Source organism: Stenella coeruleoalba (genome assembly GCF_951394435.1).
Source record: "Stenella coeruleoalba genome assembly, contig: scaffold_104, whole genome shotgun sequence".
Taxonomy (NCBI): domain Eukaryota; kingdom Metazoa; phylum Chordata; class Mammalia; order Artiodactyla; family Delphinidae; genus Stenella; species Stenella coeruleoalba.
The window spans coordinates 328,213-351,546 of NW_027646183.1; the positions used below are offsets into that span (position 1 = coordinate 328,213).

At 43.8% G+C, this 23,334-nt stretch overlaps 1 long non-coding RNA gene across 4 annotated transcripts in view; it reads right to left on the reverse strand.

Moving 5' to 3' along the window:
• LOC307181273 overlaps positions 1-23,334 on the reverse strand; it is a 560,753-nt gene that overhangs the window by 303,179 nt on the left and 234,240 nt on the right. For all 4 annotated transcript variants that reach the window (XR_013826299.1, XR_013826300.1, XR_013826301.1 and 1 more), the window contains exon 5: positions 4,290-4,371. This is a non-coding gene — a long non-coding RNA (uncharacterized lncRNA). The remainder of the gene's footprint in view (positions 1-4,289; positions 4,372-23,334) is intronic.

Here is a 23,334-nt window from a genome sequence, read left to right on the forward strand (position 1 = left end):
GAGTGATAGGATTGGAGAGGTTCGGTGAGCAAATGAAGACCCTTTGAAGTCATATTGCATGGTACCCATTCCACGGGTTTTAACTACCCAGGTTTAAGGTATTCTTCCTTCAGCTAAAACTTGCATGTGGAACCTAGAGTATGATCAACCATGTGATGGGGAGACGTGTTCAAATATGTCTCAGTTTTCGTACCCTGGTACTCGGGTGCAACATTCCAGACGCTTTACTAACACTCTCCCCACTTGGAGAGTCAGTCCCTTTAACCTCCTGTTTGGCCCAGTTTGCAATTTCTGTGGAAGATGAACAGGAATAGCGAGAACCAATGAGAGACTAGCTGAAGGTGTCTGGATGGGCAAATTTAACTCTCATTTCCCACCAGGAAGAGGAATTAACCAAAGGCTCAGCGTGCCATGCCAGAACCAGATTAGGGCCTGAAGACATCCTGCGGTGTTGCGGCCAGCTCACAAGAAAGCGAGTTGAAGAAAGGAGCTCAGGGGCACTGTAATTCACAAACCTGCAGAGTTATAAATGACAGCTATCGTCCAAAAATAGACTGAAGTAAGGCTGCCAAGAGGACTTGAAAGCGGGGCAGAATTGCAGGAAACCGATTTCAGGAGGTAGACTGGAATTGCATTGAAAGCATAGGAAAAGAGGCAGAACGTCCACAATGATGCACTTGGCCAAAAAGGGCGTATGCGTTTTTTCCTGAATATGTTCAGGAAAAAACGCATACGCACTTTTTGGCCAACAAAGCAAACTTGCAAAGGAAATCTGCACTACAATGAAGTCTCACTTCCCCCTGGTCAAAAGGGCCATCTGAAAAAAGTGTAAAATCCAGAAAGGCAGGACAGGCCATGGAGAACTGGGAGCCTTGTTATGCTGATGGGCGGGATGTAAATTGCCAACAGAAACTCGGGAGAAGTGTATGGTGTTTCCTGAAACATCGAAAAAACAAAACAACAGAGTCTAGGGCACTTCCACTTATGGTCCTATAGCTTAGGGAAATTAAAATCAAAAAGACACAGCCACCCCAAAGTTTGGGACGCCTCTGTTTACAAGAACCTCGTTTACCGTGCAAGTTCAATATCACAGAAAGTGAAAAATGGATAAAGAACTTGTGGTACTTACGTACAATGCAGTATCAATCAGCAATGAAATCTATGTCATCAGGCCCGTAGCAGCATAATGAGTGGATTCAGGTACGATGATTCTAACTGAAATAAGTCACACAGAAAAAGAAACATCATAAAATATCACTAATACACGGAATGTAAACTTGGCTACACAGGAACTGAATTCCAAAACAGAACAGGGTCTCAAATTTAGAAAACCAACTTATGCTTGCTTAAGGGGAAAGGTGAGTTGGAGTGCTGCATAAAACCAAAGATTGAAATGAGCACAGATAAATTTCCTTAAGCCAAATATGGAATAGACAAGAGCTACTCCTTGCTCAGCGAAATGGACTCAACACCCCATATTAAACGCCTAAGAATGTACGTGACTAGTAAGTATCTTAAAACCTATGGATTGCTATGTCTCCAAAAGAGAATCAAGCGTGTGTACAGGGGCATAAACACAGCAGTGAAAGGATTGGAGAGGTTCGGTGAGCAAGAGAAGACCCTTTGAAGTCATATTACATGGTACCCATTCCACGGGTTTCAACTACCCAGGTTTAAGGTATTCTTCCTTCAGCTAAAACATGCATGTGGAACCTAGAGTATGATCAACCATGTGATCGGGAGACGTGTTCAAATATGTCTCAGTTTTCATACCCTGGTACTCGGGTGCAACATTCCAGACGCTTTACTAACACTCTCCCGACTTGGAGAGTCAGTCCCTTTAACCTCCTGTTTGGCCCAGTTTGCAATTTCTGCGGAAGATGAACAGGAATAGCGAGAACCAATGAGAGACTAGCTGGAGGTGTCTGGACGGGCAAATTTAACTCTCATTTCCCACCAGGATGATGAATTAACCAAAGGCTCAGCATGCCGTGCCAGAACCAGATTAGGGCCTGAAGCCATCCTGCGGTGTTGCGGCCAGCTCAAAAGAAAGCGAGTTGAAGAAAGGAGCTCAGGGGCACTGTAATTCACAAACCTGCAGAGTTATAAATGACAGCTATCGTCCAAAAATAGACTGAAGTAAGGCTGCCAAGAGGACTTGAAAGCGGGGCAGAATTGCAGGAAACCGATTTCAGGAGGTAGACTGGAATTGCATTGAAAGCATAGGAAAAGAGGCAGAACGTCCACAATGATGCACTTGGCCAAAAAGTGCGTATGCGTTTTTTCCTGAATATATTCAGGAAAAAACGCATACGCCCTTTTTGGCCAACCAAGCAAGCTTGCAAAGGAAATCTGCACTACAAAGAAGTCTCACTTCCCCCCGGTCAAAAGGGCCATCTGAAAAAGGTGTAAAATCCAGAAAGGCAGGACAGGCCATGGAGAACTGGGAGCTTTGTTATGCTGATGGGCGGGATGTAAATTGTCAACAGACACTCCTGAGAAGTGTATGGTGTTTCCTGAAACATCTAAAAAACAAAGCAACAGAGCCTAGGGCACTTCCACTTATGGTCCTATAGCTTAGGGAAATTTAAATCAAAAAGACACAGCCACCCAAAAGTTTGGGACTCCTCTGTTTACAAGAACCTCGTTTACTGTAAAAGTTCAATATCGCAGAAAGTGAAAAATGGATAAAGAAGTTGTGGTACTTACGTACAATGCAGTATCACTCAGCAATGAAATCTTTGTCATCAGGCCCGTAGCAGCTTAATGAGTGGATTCAGGTACGATGTTTCTAACTGAAATAAGTCACACAGAAAAAGAAACATCATAAGATATCACTAATACACGGAATGTAAACTTGGCTACACAGGAACTGAATTACAGAACAGAACAGGGTCTCAAACTTAGAAAACCAACTTATGCTTGCTTAAGGGTAAAGGTGAGTTGGGGTGCTGCATAAAACCAGAGATTGAAATGAGCACAGATAAAGTTCCTTAAGCCAAATATGGAATAGACAAGAGCTACTCCTTGCTCAACGAAATGGACTCAACACCCCATATTAAACGCCTAAGAATATACCTGACTTGTAAGTATCTTAAAACCTATGGATTGCTATGTCTCCGAAAGAGAATCAAGCATGTGTACAGGGGCATAAACGCAGCAGTGATAGGATTGGAGAGGTTTGGTGAGCAAATGAAGACCCTTTGAAGTCATATTGCATGGTACCCATTCCACGGGTTTCAACTACCCAGGTTTAAGGTATTCTTCCTTCAGCTAAAACATGCATGTGGAACCCAGAGTATGATCAACCATGTGATCGGGAGACGTGTTCAAATATGTCTCAGTTTTCGTACCCTGGTACTCGGGTGCAACATTCCAGACGCTTTACTAACACTCTCCCGACTTGGAGAGTCAGTCCCTTTAACCTCCTGTTTGGCCCAGTTTGCAATTTCTGCGGAAGATGAACAGGAATAGTGAGAACCAATGAGAGACTAGCTGGAGGTGTCTGGACGGGCAAATTTAACTCTCATTTCCCACCAGGAAGAGGAATTAACCAAAGGCTCAGCGTGCCGTGCCGGAACCAGATTAGGGGCTGAAGCCATCCTGCGGTGTTGCGGCCAGCTCAAAAGAAAGCGAGTTGAAGAAAGGAGCTCAGGGGCACTGTAATTCACAAACCTGCAGAGTTATAAATGACAGCTATCGTCCAAAAATAGACTGAAGTAAGGCTGCCAAGAGGACTTGAAAGTGGGGCAGAATTGCAGGAAACCGATTTCAGGAGGTAGACTGGAATTGCATTGAAAGCATAGGAAAAGAGGCAGAACGTCCACAATGATGCACTTGGCCAAAAAAGGCGTATGCGTTTTTTCCTGAATATATTCAGGAAAAAACGCATACGCCCTTTTTGGCCAACCACGCAAGCTTGCAAAGGAAATCTGCACTACAATGAAGTCTCACTTCCCCCCGGTCAAAAGGGCCATCTGAAAAAAGTGTAAAATCCAGAAAGGCAGGACAGGCCATGGAGAACTGGGAGCCTTGTTATGCTGATGGGCGGGATGTAAATTGCCAACAGACACTCGGGAGAAGTGTATGGTGTTTCCTGAAACATCTAAAAAACAAAGCAACAGAGCCTAGGGTACTTCCACTTATGGTCCTATAGCTTAGGGAAATTAAAATCAAAAAGACACAGCCACCCCAAAGTTTGGGATGCCTCTGTTTACAAGAACCTCGTTTACAGTACAAGTTCAACATCGCAGAAAGTGAAAAATGGATAAAGAAGTTGTGGTATTTACTTAAAAAGCAATATCACTCAGCAATGAAATCTGTGTCATCAGGCCCTTAGCAGCACAATGAGTGGATTTAGGTATGATGATTCTAACTGAAATAAGTCACACAGAAAAAGAAACATCATAAGATATCAGTAATACACGGAATGTAAACTTGGCTACACAGGAACTGAATTACAGAACAGAACAGGGTCTAAAATTTAGAAAACCAACTTATGCTTGCTTAAGGGTAAAGGTGAGTTGCGGTGCTGCATAAAACCAGAGATTGAAATGAGCACAGATAAAGTTCCTTAAGCCAAATATGGAATAGACAAGAGCTACTCCTTGCTCAACGAAATGGACTCAACACCGCATATTAAACGCCTAAGAATGTACCTGACTAGTAAGTATCTTAAAACCTATGGATTGCAATGTCTCCGAAAGAGAATCAAGCATGTGTACAGGGGCATAAACGCAGCAGTGATAGGTTTGGAGATGTTCGGTGAGCAAATGAAGACCCTTTGAAGTCATATTGCATGGTACCCATTCCACGGGTTTCAACTACCCAGGTTTAAGGTATTCTTCCTTCAGCTAAAACATGCATGTGGAACCTAGAGTATGATCAACCATGTGATCGGGAGACGTGTTCAAATATGTCTCAGTTTTCGTACCCTGGTACTCGGGTGCAACATTCCAGACGCTTTACTAACACTCTCCCGACTTGGAGAGTCAGTCCCTTTAACCTCCTGTTTGGCCCAGTTTGCAATTTCTGCGGAAGATGAACAGGAATAGCGAGAACCAATGAGAGACTAGCTGGAGGTGTCTGAACCGGCAAATTTAACTCTCATTTCCCACCAGGAAGAGGAATTAACCAAAGGCTCAGCGTGCCGTGCCAGAACCAGATTAGGGCTTGAAGCCATCCTGCGGTGTTGCGGCCAGCTCACAAGAAAGCGAGTTGAAGAAAGGAGCTCAGGGGCACTGTAATTCACAAACCTGCAGAGTTATAAATGACAGCTATCGTCCAAAAATAGACTGAAGTAAGGCTGCCAAGAGGACTTGAAAGCGGGGCAGAATTGCAGGAAACCGATTTCAGGAGGTAGACTGGAATTGCATTGAAAGCATAGGAAAAGAGGCAGAACGTCCACAATGATGCACTTGGCCAAAAAGGGCGTATGCGTTTTTTCCTGAATATATTCAGGAAAAAACGCATACGCCCTTTTTGGCCAACCAAGCAAGATTGCAAAGGAAATCTGCACTACAATGAAGTCTCACTTCCCCCCGGTCAAAAGGGCCATCTGAAAAAAGTGTAAAATCCAGAAAGGCAGGACAGGCCATGGAGAACTGGGAGCCTTGTTATGCTGATGGGCGGGATGTAAATTGCCAACAGACACTCGGGATAAGTGTATGGTGTTTCCTGAAACATCTAAAAAACAAAGCAACAGAGCCTAGGGCAATGCCACTTATGGTCCTATAGCTTAGGGAAATTAAAATCAAAAAGACACAGCCACCCCAAAGTTTGGGACGCCTCTGTTTACAAGAACCTCGTTTACAGTACAAGTTCAACATCGCAGAAAGTGAAAAATGGATAAAGAAGTTGTGGTACTTACGTACAATGCAGTATCACTCAGCAATGAAATCTATGTCATCAGGCCCGTAGCAGCATAATGAGTGGATTCAGGTACGATGATTCTAACTGAAATAAGTCACACAGAAAAAGAAACATCATAAGATATCACTAATACACGGAATGTAAACTTGGCTACACAGGAACTGCATTCCAAAACAGAACAGGGTCTCAAATTTAGAAAACCAACTTATGCTTGCTTAAGGGGAAAGGTGAGTTGGGGTGCTGCATAAAACCAGAGATTGAAATGAGCACAGATAAAGTTCCTTAAGCCAAATATGGAATAGACAAGAGCTACTCCTTGCTCAACGAAATGGACTCAACACCCCATATTAAACACCTAAGAATGTACCTGACTAGAAAGTATCTTAAAACCTATGGATTGCTATGTCTCCAAAAGAGAATCAAGCTTGTGTACAGGGGCATAAACGCAGCAGTGATAGGATTGGAGAGGTTCGGTGAGCAAATGAAGACCCTTTGAAGTCATATTGCATGGTACCCATTACACGGGTCTCAACTCTCCAGGTTTAAGGTATTCTTCCTTCAGCTAAAACATGCATGTTGAACCCAGAGTATGATCAACCATGTGAACGGGAGACGTGTTCAAATATGTCTCAGTTTTCCTCCCCTGGTACTCGGGTGCAACATTCCAAACGCTTTACTAACACTCTCCCGACTTGGAGAGTCAGTGCCTTTAACCTCCTGTTTGGCCCAGTTTGCAATTTCTGCGGAAGATGAACAGGAATAGCGAGAACCAATGAGAGGCTAGCTGGAGGTGTCTGAACGGGCAAATTTAACTCTCATTTCCCACCAGGAAGAGGAATTAATCAAAGGCTCAGCATGACGGGCCGGAACCAGATTAGGGCCTGAAGCCATCCTGCGGTGTTGCGGCCAGGTCACAAGAAAGCGAGTTGAAGAAAGGAGCTCAGGGGCACTGTAATTCACAAACCTGCAGAGTTATAAATGACAGCTATCGTCCAAAAATAGACTGAAGTAAGGCTGCCAAGAGGACTTGAAAGCGGGGCAGAATTGCAGGAAACCGATTTCAGGAGGTAGACTGGAATTGCATTGAAAGCATAGGAAAAGAGGCAGAACGTCCACAATGATGCACTTGGCCAAAAAGGGCGTATGCGTTTTTTCCTGAATATATTCAGGAAAAAACGCATACGCCCTTTTTGGCCAACCAAGCAAGCTTGCAAAGGAAATCTGCACTACAATGAAGTCTCACTTCCCCCCGGTCAAAAGGGCCATCTGAAAAAAGTGTAAAATCCAGAAAGGCAGGACAGGCCATGGAGAACTGGGAGCCTTGTTATGCTGAAAGGCGGGATGTAAATTGCCAACAACCACTCGGGAGAAGTGTATGGTGTTTCCTGAAACATCTAAAAAACAAAGCAACAGAGCCTAGGGCACTTCCACTTATGGTCCTATAGCTTAGGGAATTTAAAATCAAAAAGACACAGCCACCCCAAAGTTTGGAACGGCTCTGTTTACAAGAACCTCGTTTACAGTACAAGTTCAACATCGCAGAAAGTGAAAAATGGATAAAGAACTTGTGGTACTTACGTACAATGCAGTATCACTCAGCAATGAAATCTATGTCATCAGGCCCGTAGCAGCATAATGAGTGGATTCAGGTACGATGATTCTAACTGAAATAAGTCACACAGAAAAAGAAACATCATAAGATATCACTAATACACGGAATATAAACTTGGCTACACAGGAACTGCATTCCAAAACAGAACAGGGTCTCAAATTTAGAAAACCAACTTATGCTTGCTTAAGGGGAAAGGTGAGTTGGGGTGCTGCATAAAACCAGAGATTGAAATGAGCACAGATAAAGTTCCTTAAGCCAAATATGGAATAGACAAGAGCTACTCCTTGCTCAACGAAATGGACTCAAAACCCCATATTAAACGCCTAAGAATGTACCTGACTAGTAAGTATCTTAAAACCTATGGATTGCTATGTCTCCGAAAGAGAATCAAGCATGTGTACAGGGGCATAAACGCAGCAGTGATAGGATTGGAGAGGTTCGGTGAGCAAATGACGACCCTTTGAAGTCATATTGCATGGTACCCATTACACGGGTCTCAACTCTCCAGGTTTAAGGTATTCTTCCTTCAGCTAAAACATGCATGTGGAACCCAGAGTATGATCAACCATGTGATCGGGAGACGTGTTCAAATATGTCTCAGTTTTCGTACCCTGGTACTCGGGTGCAACATTCCAGACGCTTTACTAACACTCTCCCGACTTGGAGAGTCAGTCCCTTTAACCTCCTGTTTGGCCCAGTTTGCAATTTCTGTGGAAGATGAACAGGAATAGCGAGAACCAATGAGAGACTAGCTGGAGGTGTCTGGATGGGCAAATTTAACTCTCATTTCCCACCAGGAAGAGGAATTAACCAAAGGCTCAGCGTGCCGTGCCGGAACCAGATTAGGGCCTGAAGCCATCCTGCGGTGTTGCGGCCAGCTCAAAAGAAAGCGAGTTGAAGAAAGGAGCTCAGGGGCACTGTAATTCACAAACCTGCAGAGTTATAAATGACAGCTATCGTCCAAAAATAGACTGAAGTAAGGCTGCCAAGAGGACTTGAAAGCGGGGCAGAATTGCAGGAAACCGATTTCAGGAGGTAGACTGGAATTGCATTGAAAGCATAGGAAAAGAGGCAGAACGTCCACAATGATGCACTTGGCCAAAAAGGGCGTATGCGTTTTTTCCTGAATATATTCAGGAAAAAACGCATACGCCCTTTTTGGCCAACCAAGCAAACTTGCAAAGGAAATCTGCACTACAATGAAGTCTCACTTCCCCCCGGTCAAAAGGGCCATCTGAAAAAAGTGTAAAATCCAGAAAGGCAGGACAGGCCATGGAGAACTGGGAGCCTTGTTATGCTGATGGGCGGGATGTAAATTGCCAACAGACACTCAGGAGAAGTGTATGGTGTTTCCTGAAACATCTAAAAAACAAAGCAACAGAGCCTAGGGCAATGCCACTTATGGTCCTATAGCTTAGGGAATTTAAAATCAAAAAGACACAGCCACCCCAAAGTTTGGAACGGCTCTGTTTACAAGAACCTCGTTTACAGTACAACTTCAACATCGCAGAAAGTGAAAAATGGATAAAGAAGTTGTGGTATTTACTTACAAAGCAATATCACTCAGCAATGAAATCTGTGTCATCAGGCCCTTAGCAGCACAATGAGTGGATTCAGGTATGATGATTCTAACTGAAATAAGTCACACAGAAAAAGAAACATCATAAGATATCAGTAATACACGGAATGTAAACTTGGCTACACAGGAACTGAATTACAGAACAGAACAGGGTCTCAAATTTAGAAAACCAACTTATGCTTGCTTAAGGGGAAAGGTGAGTTGGGGTGCTGCATAAAACCAGAGATTGAAATGAGCACAGATAAAGTTCCTTAAGCCAAATATGGAATAGACAAGAGCTACTCCTTGCTCAACGAAATGGACTCAACACCCCATATTAAACGCCTAAGAATGTACCTGACTAGTAAGTATCTTAAAACCTATGGATTGCTATGTCTCCGAAAGAGAATCAAGCATGTGTACAGGGGCATAAACGCAGCAGTGATAGGATTGGAGATGTTTGGTGAGCAAATGAAGACCCTTTGAAGTCATATTGCATGGTACCCATTCCACGGGTTTCAACTACCCAGGTTTTAGGTATTCTTCCTTCAGCTAAAACATGCATGTGGAACCCAGAGTATGATCAACCATGTGATCGGGAGACGTGTTCAAATATGTCTCAGTTTTCGTACCCTGGTACTCGGGTGCAACATTCCAGACGCTTTACTAACACTCTCCCGACTTGGAGAGTCAGTCCCTTTAACCTCCTGTTTGGCCCAGTTTGCAATTTCTGTGGAAGATGAACAGGAATAGCGAGAACCAATGAGAGACTAGCTGGAGGTGTCTGGATGGGCAAATTTAACTCTCATTTCCCACCAGGAAGAGGAATTAACCAAAGGCTCAGCGTGCCATGCCGGAACCAGATTAGGGCCTGAAGCCATCCTGCGGTATTGCGGCCAGCTCAAAAGAAAGCGAGTTGAAGAAAGGAGCTCAGGGGCACTGTAATTCACAAACCTGCAGAGTTATAAATGACAGCTATCGTCCAAAAATAGACTGAAGTAAGGCTGCCAAGAGGACTTGAAAGCGGGGCAGAATTGCAGGAAACCGATTTCAGGAGGTAGACTGGAATTGCATTGAAAGCATAGGAAAAGAGGCAGAACGTCCACAATGATGCACTTGGCCAAAAAGGGCGTATGCGTTTTTTCCTGAATATATTCAGGAAAAAACGCATACGCCCTTTTTGGCTAACCAAGCAAACTTGCAAAGGAAATCTGCACTACAATGAAGTCTCACTTCCCCCCGGTCAAAAGGGCCATCTGAAAAAAGTGTAAAATCCAGAAAGGCAGGACAGGCCATGGAGAACTGGGAGCCTTGTTATGCTGATGGGCGGGATGTAAATTGCCAACAGACACTCGGGAGAAGTGTATGGTGTTTCCTGAAACATCTAAAAAACAAAGCAACAGAGCCTAGGGCACTTCCACTTATGGTCCTATAGCTTAGGGAAATTAAAATCAAAAAGACACAGCCACCCCAAAGTTTGGGACGCCTCTGTTTACAAGAACCTCGTTTACCGTACAAGTTCAATATCACAGAAAGTGAAAAATGCATAAAGAACTTGTGGTACTTACGTACAATGCAGTATCACTCAGCAATGAAATCTATGTCATCAGGCCCATAGCAGCATAATGAGTAGATTCAGGTACGATGATTCTAACTGAAATAAGTCACACAGAAAAAGAAACATCATAAGATATCACTAATACACGGAATGTAAACTTGGCTACACAGGAACTGCATTCCAAAACAGAAGAGGGTCTCAAATTTAGAAAACCAACTTATGCTTGCTTAAGGGGAAAGGTGAGTTGGGGTGCTGCATAAAACCAGAGATTGAAATGAGCACAGATAAAGTTCCTTAAGCCAAATATGGAATAGACAAGAGCTACTCCTTGCTCAACGAAATGGACTCAACACCGCATATTAAACGCCTAAGAATGTACCTGACTAGTAAGTATCTTAAAACCTATGGATTTCTATATCTCCGAAAGAGAATCAAGCATGAGTACAGGGGCATAAACGCAGCAGTGATAGGATTGGAGAGGTTCGGTGAGCAAATGAAGACCCTTTGAAGTCATATTGCATGGTACCCATTCCACGGGTTTCAACTACCCAGGTTTTAGGTATTCTTCCTTCAGCTAAAACATGCATGTGGAACCCAAGTATGATCAACCATGTGAACGGGAGACGTGTTCAAATATGTCTCAGTTTTCCTCCCCTGGTACTGGGGTGCAACATTCCAGATGCTTTACTAACACTCTCCCCACTTGGAGAGTCAGCGCCTTTAACCTCCTGTTTGGCCCAGTTTGCAATTTCTGTGGAAGATGAACAGGAATAGCGAGAACCAATGAGAGACTAGCTGGAGGTGTCTGGATGGGCAAATTTAACTCTCATTTCCCACCAGGAAGAGGAATTAACCAAAGGCTCAGCGTGCCGTGCCGGAACCAGATTAGGGCCTGAAGCCATCCTGCGGTGTTGCGGCCAGCTCAAAAGAAAGCGAGTTGAAGAAAGGAGCTCAGGGGCACTGTAATTCACAAACCTGCAGAGTTATAAATGACAGCTATCGTCCAAAAATAGACTGAAGTAAGGCTGCCAAGAGGACTTGAAAGCGGGGCAGAATTGCAGGAAACCGATTTCAGGAGGTAGACTGGAATTGCATTGAAAGCATAGGAAAAGAGGCAGAACGTCCACAATGATGCACTTGGCCAAAAAGGGCGTATGCGTTTTTTCCTGAATATATTCAGGAAAAAACGCATACGCCCTTTTTGGCCAACCAAGCAAACTTGCAAAGGAAATCTGCACTACAATGAAGTCTCACTTCCCCCCGGTCAAAAGGGCCATCTGAAAAAAGTGTAAAATCCAGAAAGGCAGGACAGGCCATGGAGAACTGGGAGCCTTGTTATGCTGATGGGCGGGATGTAAATTGCCAACAGACACTCGGGAGAAGTGTATGGTGTTTCCTGAAACATCTAAAAAACAAAGCAACAGAGCCTAGGGCAATGCCACTTATGGTCCTATAGCTTAGGGAATTTAAAATCAAAAACACACAGCCACCCCAAAGTTTGGAACGGCTCTGTTTACAAGAACCTCGTTTACAGTACAACTTCAACATCGCAGAAAGTGAAAAATGGATAAAGAAGTTGTGGTATTTACTTACAAAGCAATATCACTCAGCAATGAAATCTGTGTCATCAGGCCCTTAGCAGCACAATGAGTGGATTCAGGTATGATGATTCTAACTGAAATAAGTCACACAGAAAAAGAAACATCATAAGATATCAGTAATACACGGAATGTAAACTTGGCTACACAGGAACTGAATTACAGAACAGAACAGGGTCTCAAATTTAGAAAACCAACTTATGCTTGCTTAAGGGGAAAGGTGAGTTGGGGTGCTGCATAAAACCAGAGATTGAAATGAGCACAGATAAAGTTCCTTAAGCCAAATATGGAATAGACAAGAGCTACTCCTTGCTCAACGAAATGGACTCAACACCCCATATTAAACGCCTAAGAATGTACCTGACTAGTAAGTATCTTAAAACCTATGGATTGCTATGTCTCTGAAAGAGAATCAAGCATGTGTACAGGGGCATAAACGCAGCAGTGATAGGATTGGAGATGTTTGGTGAGCAAATGAAGACCCTTTGAAGTCATATTGCATGGTACCCATTCCACGGGTTTCAACTACCCAGGTTTTAGGTATTCTTCCTTCAGCTAAAACATGCATGTGGAACCCAGAGTATGATCAACCATGTGATCGGGAGACGTGTTCAAATATGTCTCAGTTTTCGTACCCTGGTACTCGGGTGCAACATTCCAGACGCTTTACTAACACTCTCCCGACTTGGAGAGTCAGTCCCTTTAACCTCCTGTTTGGCCCAGTTTGCAATTTCTGTGGAAGATGAACAGGAATAGCGAGAACCAATGAGAGACTAGCTGGAGGTGTCTGGATGGGCAAATTTAACTCTCATTTCCCACCAGGAAGAGGAATTAACCAAAGGCTCAGCGTGCCATGCCGGAACCAGATTAGGGCCTGAAGCCATCCTGCGGTATTGCGGCCAGCTCAAAAGAAAGCGAGTTGAAGAAAGGAGCTCAGGGGCACTGTAATTCACAAACCTGCAGAGTTATAAATGACAGCTATCGTCCAAAAATAGACTGAAGTAAGGCTGCCAAGAGGACTTGAAAGCGGGGCAGAATTGCAGGAAACCGATTTCAGGAGGTAGACTGGAATTGCATTGAAAGCATAGGAAAAGAGGCAGAACGCCCACAATGATGCACTTGGCCAAAAAGGGCGTATGCGTTTTTTCCTGAATATATTCAGGAAAAAACGCATACGCCCTTTTTGGCTAACCAAGCAAACTTGCAAAGGAAATCTGCACTACAATAAAGTCTCACTTCCCCCCGGTCAAAAGGGCCATCTGAAAAAAGTGTAAAATCCAGAAAGGCAGGACAGGCCATGGAGAACTGGGAGCCTTGTTATGCTGATGGGCGGGATGTAAATTGCCAACAGACACTCGGGAGAAGTGTATGGTGTTTCCTGAAACATCTAAAAAACAAAGCAACAGAGCCTAGGGCACTTCCACTTATGGTCCTATAGCTTAGGGAAATTAAAATCAAAAAGACACAGCCACCCCAAAGTTTGGGACGCCTCTGTTTACAAGAACCTCGTTTACCGTACAAGTTCAATATCACAGAAAGTGAAAAATGCATAAAGAACTTGTGGTACTTACGTACAATGCAGTATCACTCAGCAATGAAATCTATGTCATCAGGCCCATAGCAGCATAATGAGTAGATTCAGGTACGATGATTCTAACTGAAATAAGTCACACAGAAAAAGAAACATCATAAGATATCACTAATACACGGAATGTAAACTTGGCTACACAGGAACTGCATTCCAAAACAGAACAGGGTCTCAAATTTAGAAAACCAACTTATGCTTGCTTAAGGGGAAAGGTGAGTTGGGGTGCTGCATAAAACCAGAGATTGAAATGAGCACAGATAAAGTTCCTTAAGCCAAATATGGAATAGACAAGAGCTACTCCTTGCTCAACGAAATGGACTAAACACCGCATATTAAACGCCTAAGAATGTACCTGACTAGTAAGTATCTTAAAACCTATGGATTTCTATATCTCCGAAAGAGAATCAAGCATGTGTACAGGGGCATAAACGCAGCAGTGATAGGATTGGAGAGGTTCGGTGAGCAAATGAAGACCCTTTGAAGTCATATTGCATGGTACCCATTCCACGGGTTTCAACTACCCAGGTTTTAGGTATTCTTCCTTCAGCTAAAACATGCATGTGGAACCCAAGTATGATCAACCATGTGAACGGGAGACGTGTTCAAATATGTCTCAGTTTTCCTCCCCTGGTACTGGGGTGCAACATTCCAGATGCTTTACTAACACTCTCCCCACTTGGAGAGTCAGCGCCTTTAACCTCCTGTTTGGCCCAGTTTGCAATTTCTGTGGAAGATGAACAGGAATAGCGAGAACCAATGAGAGACTAGCTGGAGGTGTCTGGATGGGCAAACTTAACTCTCATTTCCCACCAGGAAGAGGAATTAACCAAAGGCTCAGCGTGCCGTGCCGGAACCAGATTAGGGCCTGAAGCCATCCTGCGGTGTTGCGGCCAGCTCAAAAGAAAGCGAGTTGAAGAAAGGAGCTCAGGGGCACTGTAATTCACAAACCTGCAGAGTTATAAATGACAGCTATCGTCCAAAAATAGACTGAAGTAAGGCTGCCAAGAGGACTTGAAAGCGGGGCAGAATTGCAGGAAACCGATTTCAGGAGGTAGACTGGAATTGCATTGAAAGCATAGGAAAAGAGGCAGAACGTCCACAATGATGCACTTGGCCAAAAAGGGCGTATGCGTTTTTTCCTGAATATATTCAGGAAAAAACGCATACGCCCTTTTTGGCCAACCAAGCAAACTTGCAAAGGAAATCTGCACTACAATGAAGTCTCACTTCCCCCCGGTCAAAAGGGCCATCTGAAAAAAGTGTAAAATCCAGAAAGGCAGGACAGGCCATGGAGAACTGGGAGCCTTGTTATGCTGATGGGCGGGATGTAAATTGCCAACAGACACTCGGGAGAAGTGTATGGTGTTTCCTGAAACATCTAAAAAACAAAGCAACAGAGCCTAGGGCAATGCCACTTATGGTCCTATAGCTTAGGGAATTTAAAATCAAAAATACACAGCCACCCCAAAGTTTGGAACGGCTCTGTTTACAAGAACCTCGTTTACAGTACAACTTCAACATCGCAGAAAGTGAAAAATGGATAAAGAAGTTGTGGTATTTACTTACAAAGCAATATCACTCAGCAATGAAATCTGTGTCATCAGGCCCTTAGCAGCACAATGAGTGGATTCAGGTATGATGATTCTAACTGAAATAAGTCACACAGAAAAAGAAACATCATAAGATATCAGTAATACACGGAATGTAAACTTGGCTACACAGGAACTGAATTACAGAACAGAACAGGGTCTCAAATTTAGAAAACCAACTTATGCTTGCTTAAGGGGAAAGGTGAGTTGGGGTGCTGCATAAAACCAGAGATTGAAATGAGCACAGATAAAGTTCCTTAAGCCAAATATGGAATAGACAAGAGCTACTCCTTGCTCAACGAAATGGACTCAACACCCCATATTAAACGCCTAAGAATGTACCTGACTAGTAAGTATCTTAAAACCTATGGATTGCTATGTCTCCGAAAGAGAATCAAGCATGTGTACAGGGGCATAAACGCAGCAGTGATAGGATTGGAGATGTTTGGTGAGCAAATGAAGACCCTTTGAAGTCATATTGCATGGTACCCATTCCACGGGTTTCAACTACCCAGGTTTTAGGTATTCTTCCTTCAGCTAAAACATGCATGTGGAACCCAGAGTATGATCAACCATGTGATCGGGAGACGTGTTCAAATATGTCTCAGTTTTCGTACCCTGGTACTCGGGTGCAACATTCCAGACGCTTTACTAACACTCTCCCGACTTGGAGAGTCAGTCCCTTTAACCTCCTGTTTGGCCCAGTTTGCAATTTCTGTGGAAGATGAACAGGAATAGCGAGAACCAATGAGAGACTAGCTGGAGGTGTCTGGATGGGCAAATTTAACTCTCATTTCCCACCAGGAAGAGGAATTAACCAAAGGCTCAGCGTGCCATGCCGGAACCAGATTAGGGCCTGAAGCCATCCTGCGGTGTTGCGGCCAGCTCAAAAGAAAGCGAGTTGAAGAAAGGAGCTCAGGGGCACTGTAATTCACAAACCTGCAGAGTTATAAATGACAGCTATCGTCCAAAAATAGACTGAAGTAAGGCTGCCAAGAGGACTTGAAAGCGGGGCAGAATTGCAGGAAACCGATTTCAGGAGGTAGACTGGAATTGCATTGAAAGCATAGGAAAAGAGGCAGAACGTCCACAATGATGCACTTGGCCAAAAAGGGCGTATGCGTTTTTTCCTGAATATATTCAGGAAAAAACGCATACGCCCTTTTTGGCCAACCAAGCAAACTTGCAAAGGAAACCTGCACTACAATGAAGTCTCACTTCCCCCCGGTCAAAAGGGCCATCTGAAAAAAGTGTAAAATCCAGAAAGGCAGGACAGGCCATGGAGAACTGGGAGCCTTGTTATGCTGATGGGCAGGATGTAAATTGCCAACAGACACTCGGGAGAAGTGTATGGTGTTTCCTGAAACATCTAAAAAACAAAGCAACAGAGCCTAGGGCACTTCCACTTATGGTCCTATAGCTTAGGGAAATAAAAATCAAAAAGACACAGCCACCCCAAAGTTTGGGACGCCTCTGTTTACAAGAACCTCGTTTACCGTACAAGTTCAATATCACAGAAAGTGAAAAATGCATAAAGAACTTGTGGTACTTACGTACAATGCAGTATCACTCAGCAATGAAATCTATGTCATCAGGCCCGTAGCAGCATAATGAGTAGATTCAGGTACGATGATTCTAACTGAAATAAGTCACACAGAAAAAGAAACATCATAAGATATCACTAATACACGGAATGTAAACTTGGCTACACAGGAACTGCATTCCAAAACAGAACAGGGTCTCAAATTTAGAAAACCAACTTATGCTTGCTTAAGGGGAAAGGTGAGTTGGGGTGCTGCATAAAACCAGAGATTGAAATGAGCACAGATAAAGTTCCTTAAGCCAAATATGGAATAGACAAGAGCTACTCCTTGCTCAACGAAATGGACTAAACACCGCATATTAAACGCCTAAGAATGTACCTGACTAGTAAGTATCTTAAAACCTATGGATTGCTATGTCTCCGAAAGAGAATCAAGCATGTGTACAGGGGCATAAACGCAGCAGTGATAGGATTGGAGAGGTTCGGTGAGCAAATGAAGACCCTTTGAAGTCATATTGCATGGTACCCATTCCACGGGTTTCAACTACCCAGGTTTTAGGTATTCTTCCTTCAGCTAAAACATGCATGTGGAACCCAAGTATGATCAACCATGTGAACGGGAGACGTGTTCAAATATGTCTCAGTTTTCCTCCCCTGGTACTCGGGTGCAACATTCCAGACGCTTTACTAACACTCTCCCCACTTGGAGAGTCAGCGCCTTTAACCTCCTGTTTGGCACAGTTTGCAATTTCTGCGGAAGATGAACAGGAATAGCGAGAACCAATGAGAGACTAGCTGGAGGTGTCTGGACGGGCAAATTTAACTGTCATTTCCCACCAGGAAGAGGAAATAACCAAAGGCTCAGCGTGCCGTGCCGGATCCAGATTAGGGCCTGAAGCCATCCTGCGGTGTTGCGGCCAGGTCACAAGAAAGCGAGTTGAAGAAAGGAGCTCAGGGGCACTGTAATTCACAAACCTGCAGAGTTATAAATGACAGCTATCGTCCAAAAATAGACTGAAGTAAGGCTGCCAAGAGGACTTGAAAGCGGGGCAGAATTGCAGGAAACCGATTTCAGGAGGTAGACTGGAATTGCATTGAAAGCATAGGAAAAGAGGCAGAACGTCCACAATGATGCACTTGGCCAAAAAGGGCGTATGCGTTTTTTCCTGAATATATTCAGGAAAAAACGCATACGCCCTTTTTGGCCAACCAAGCAAGCTTGCAAAGGAAATCTGCACTACAATGAAGTCTCACTTCCCCCCGGTCAAAAGGGCCATCTGAAAAAAGGGTAAAATCCAGAAAGGCAGGACAGGCCATGGAGAACTGGGAGCCTTGTTATGCTGAAGGGCGGGATGTAAATTGCCAACAACCACTCGGGAGAAGTGTATGGTGTTTCCTGAAACATCTAAAAAACAAAGCAACAGAACCTAGGGCACTTCCACTTATGGTCCTATAGCTTAGGGAAATTAAAATCAAAAAGACACAGCCACCCCAAAGTTTGGAACGGCTCTGTTTACAAGAACCTCGTTTACAGTACAAGTTCAACATCGCAGAAAGTGAAAAATGGGTAAAGAAGTTGTGGTATTTACTTACAAAACAATATCACTCAGCAATGAAATCTGTGTCATCAGGCCCTTAGCAGCACAATGAGTGGATTCAGGTATGATGATTCTAACTGAAATAAGTCACACAGAAAAAGAAACATCATAAGATATCAGTAATACACGGAATGTAAACTTGGCTACACAGGAACTGAATTACAGAACAGAACAGTGTCTCAAATTTAGAAAACCAACTTATGCTTGCTTAAGGGGAAAGGTGAGTTGGGGTGCTGCATAAAACCAGAGATTGAAATGAGCACAGATAAAGTTCCTTAAGCCAAATATGGAATAGACAAGAGCTACTCCTTGCTCAACGAAATGGACTCAACACCGCATATTAAACGCCTAAGAATGTACCTGACTAGTAAGTATCTTAAAACCTATGGATTGCTATGTCTCCGAAAGAGAATCAAGCATGTGTACAGGGGCATAAACGCAGCAGTGATAGGATTGGAGAGGTTCGTGAGCAAATGAAGACCCTTTGAAGTCATATTGCATGGTACCCATTCCACGGGTTTCAACTACCCAGGTTTTAGGTATTCTTCCTTCAGCTAAAACATGCATGTGGAACCTAGAGTATGATCAACCATGTGATCGGGAGACGTGTTCAAATATGTCCCAGTTTTCGTACCCTGGTACTCAGGTGCAACATTCCAGACGCTTTACTAACACTCTCCCCACTTGGAGAGTCAGCGCCTTTAACCTCCTGTTTGGCCCAGTTTGCAATTTCTGCGGAAGATGAACAGGAATAGCGAGAACCAATGAGAGACTAGCTGGAGGTGTCTGGACGGGCAAATTTAACTCTCATTTCCCACCAGGAAGAGGAAATAACCAAAGGCTCAGCGTGCCGTGCGAGATCCAGATTAGGGCCTGAAGCCATCCTGCGGTGTTGCGGCCAGGTCACAAGAAAGCGAGTTGAAGAAAGGAGCTCAGGGGCACTGTAATTCACAAACCTGCAGAGTTATAAATGACAGCTATCGTCCAAAAATAGACTGAAGTAAGGCTGCCAAGAGGACTTGAAAGCGGGGCAGAATTGCAGGAAACTGATTTCAGGAGGTAGACTGGAATTGCATTGAAAGCATAGGAAAAGAGGCAGAACGTCCACAATGATGCACTTGGCCAAAAAGGGCGTATGCGTTTTTTCCTGAATATATTCAGGAAAAAACGCATACGCCCTTTTTGGCCAACCAAGCAAGCTTGCAAAGGAAATCTGCACTACAATGAAGTCTCACTTCCCCCCGGTCAAAAGGGCCATCTGAAAAAAGGGTAAAATCCAGAAAGGCAGGACAGGCCATGGAGAACTGGGAGCCTTGTTATGCTGAAGGGCGGGATGTAAATTGCCAACAACCACTCGGGAGAAGTGTATGGTGTTTCCTGAAACATCTAAAAAACAAAGCAACAGAACCTAGGGCACTTCCACTTATGGTCCTATAGCTTAGGGAAATTAAAATCAAAAAGACACAGCCACCCCAAAGTTTGGAACGGCTCTGTTTACAAGAACCTCGTTTACAGTACAAGTTCAACATCGCAGAAAGTGAAAAATGGGTAAAGAAGTTGTGGTATTTACTTACAAAACAATATCACTCAGCAATGAAATCTGTGTCATCAGGCCCTTAGCAGCACAATGAGTGGATTCAGGTATGATGATTCTAACTGAAATAAGTCACACAGAAAAAGAAACATCATAAGATATCAGTAATACACGGAATGTAAACTTGGCTACACAGGAACTGAATTACAGAACAGAACAGTGTCTCAAATTTAGAAAACCAACTTATGCTTGCTTAAGGGGAAAGGTGAGTTGGGGTGCTGCATAAAACCAGAGATTGAAATGAGCACAGATAAAGTTCCTTAAGCCAAATATGGAATAGACAAGAGCTACTCCTTGCTCAACGAAATGGACTCAACACCCCATATTAAACGCCTAAGAATGTACCTGACTAGTAAGTATCTTAAAACCTATGGATTGCTATGTCTCCGAAAGAGAATCAAGCATGTGTACAGGGGCATAAACGCAGCAGTGATAGGATTGGAGATGTTCGGTGAGCAAATGAAGACCCTTTGAAGTCATATTGCATGGTACCCATTCCACGGGTTTCAACTACCCAGGTTTTAGGTATTCTTCCTTCAGCTAAAACATGCATGTGGAACCCAGAGTATGATCAACCATGTGATCGGGAGACGTGTTCAAATATGTCTCAGTTTTCGTACCCTGGTACTCGGGTGCAACATTCCAGACGCTTTACTAACACTCTCCCGACTTGAAGAGTCAGTCCCTTTAACCTCCTGTTTGGCCCAGTTTGCAATTTCTGTGGAAGATGAACAGGAATAGCGAGAACCAATGAGAGACTAGCTGGAGGTGTCTGGATTGGCAAATTTAACTCTCATTTCCCACCAGGAAGAGGAATTAACCAAAGGCTCAGCGTGCCGTGCCGGAACCAGATTAGGGCCTGAAGCCATCCTGCGGTGTTGCGGCCAGCTCAAAAGAAAGCGAGTTGAAGAAAGGAGCTCAGGGGCACTGTAATTCACAAACCTGCAGAGTTATAAATGACAGCTATCGTCCAAAAATAGACTGAAGTAAGGCTGCCAAGAGGACTTGAAAGCGGGGCAGAATTGCAGGAAACCGATTTCAGGAGGTAGACTGGAATTGCATTGAAAGCATAGGAAAAGAGGCAGAACGTCCACAATGATGCACTTGGCCAAAAAGGGCGTATGCGTTTTTTCCTGAATATATTCAGGAAAAAACGCATACGCCCTTTTTGGCCAACCAAGCAAGCTTGCAAAGGAAATCTGCACTACAATGAAGTCTCACTTCCCCCCGGTCAAAAGGGCCATCTGAAAAAAGGGTAAAATCCAGAAAGGCAGGACAGGCCATGGAGAACTGGGAGCCTTGTTATGCTGAAGGGCGGGATGTAAATTGCCAACAACCACTCGGGAGAAGTGTATGGTGTTTCCTGAAACATCTAAAAAACAAAGCAACAGAACCTAGGGCACTTCCACTTACGGTCCTATAGCTTAGGGAAATTAAAATCAAAAAGACACAGCCACCCCAAAGTTTGGAACGGCTCTGTTTACAAGAACCTCGTTTACAGTACAAGTTCAACATCGCAGAAAGTGAAAAATGGGTAAAGAAGTTGTGGTATTTACTTACAAAACAATATCACTCAGCAATGAAATCTGTGTCATCAGGCCCTTAGCAGCACAATGAGTGGATTCAGGTATGATGATTCTAACTGAAATAAGTCACACAGAAAAAGAAACATCATAAGATATCAGTAATACATGGAATGTAAACTTGGCTACACAGGAACTGAATTACAGAACAGAACAGTGTCTCAAATTTAGAAAACCAACTTATGCTTGCTTAAGGGGAAAGGTGAGTTGGGGTGCTGCATAAAACCAGAGATTGAAATGAGCACAGATAAAGTTCCTTAAGCCAAATATGGAATAGACAAGAGCTACTCCTTGCTCAACGAAATGGACTCAACACCCCATATTAAACGCCTAAGAATGTACCTGACTAGTAAGTATCTTAAAACCTATGGATTGCTATGTCTCCGAAAGAGAATCAAGCATGTGTACAGAGGCATAAACGCAGCAGTGATAGGATTGGAGATGTTCGGTGAGCAAATGAAGACCCTTTGAAGTCATATTGCATGGTACCCATTCCACGGGTTTCAACTACCCAGGTTTTAGGTATTCTTCCTTCAGCTAAAACATGCATGTGGAACCCAGAGTATGATCAACCATGTGATCGGGAGACGTGTTCAAATATGTCTCAGTTTTCGTACCCTGGTACTCGGGTGCAACATTCCAGACGCTTTGCTAACACTCTCCCGACTTGGAGAGTCAGTCCCTTTAACCTCCTGTTTGGCCCAGTTTGCAATTTCTGTGGAAGATGAACAGGAATAGCGAGAACCAATGAGAGACTAGCTGGAGGTGTCTGGATGGGCAAATTTAACTCTCATTTCCCACCAGGAAGAGGAAATAACCAAAGGCTCAGCGTGCCGTGCCGGATCCAGATTAGGGCCTGAAGCCATCCTGCGGTGTTGCGGCCAGGTCACAAGAAAGCGAGTTGAAGAAAGGAGCTCAGGGGCACTGTAATTCACAAACCTGCAGAGTTATAAATGACAGCTATCGTCCAAAAATAGACTGAAGTAAGGCTGCCAAGAGGACTTGAAAGCGGGGCAGAATTGCAGGAAACCGATTTCAGGAGGTAGACTGGAATTGCATTGAAAGCATAGGAAAAGAGGCAGAACGTCCACAATGATGCACTTGGCCAAAAAGGGCGTATGCGTTTTTTCTTGAATATATTCAGGAAAAAACGCATACGCCCTTTTTTGCCAACCAAGCAAACTTGCAAAGGAAATCTGCACTACAATGAAGTCTCACTTCTCCCCGGTCAAAAGGGTCATCTGAAAAAAGTGTAAACTCCAGAAAGGCAGGACAGGCCATGGAGAACTGGGAGCCTTGTTATGCTGATGGGCGGGATGTAAATTGCCAAGAACCACTTGGGAGAAGTGTATGGTGTTTCCTGAAACATCTAAAAAACAAAGCAAGAGAGCCTAGGGCACTTCCACTTATGGTCCTATAGCTTAGGGAATTTAAAATCAAAAAGACACAGCCACCCCAAAGTTTCGAATGGCTCTGTTTACAAGAACCTCGTTTACAGTACAAGTTCAACATCGCAGAAAGTGAAAAATGGATAAAAAAGTTGTGGTATTTACTTACAAAGCAATATCACTCAGCAATGAAATCTGTGTCATCAGGCCCTTAGCAGCACAATGAGTGGATTCAGGTATGATGATTCTAACTG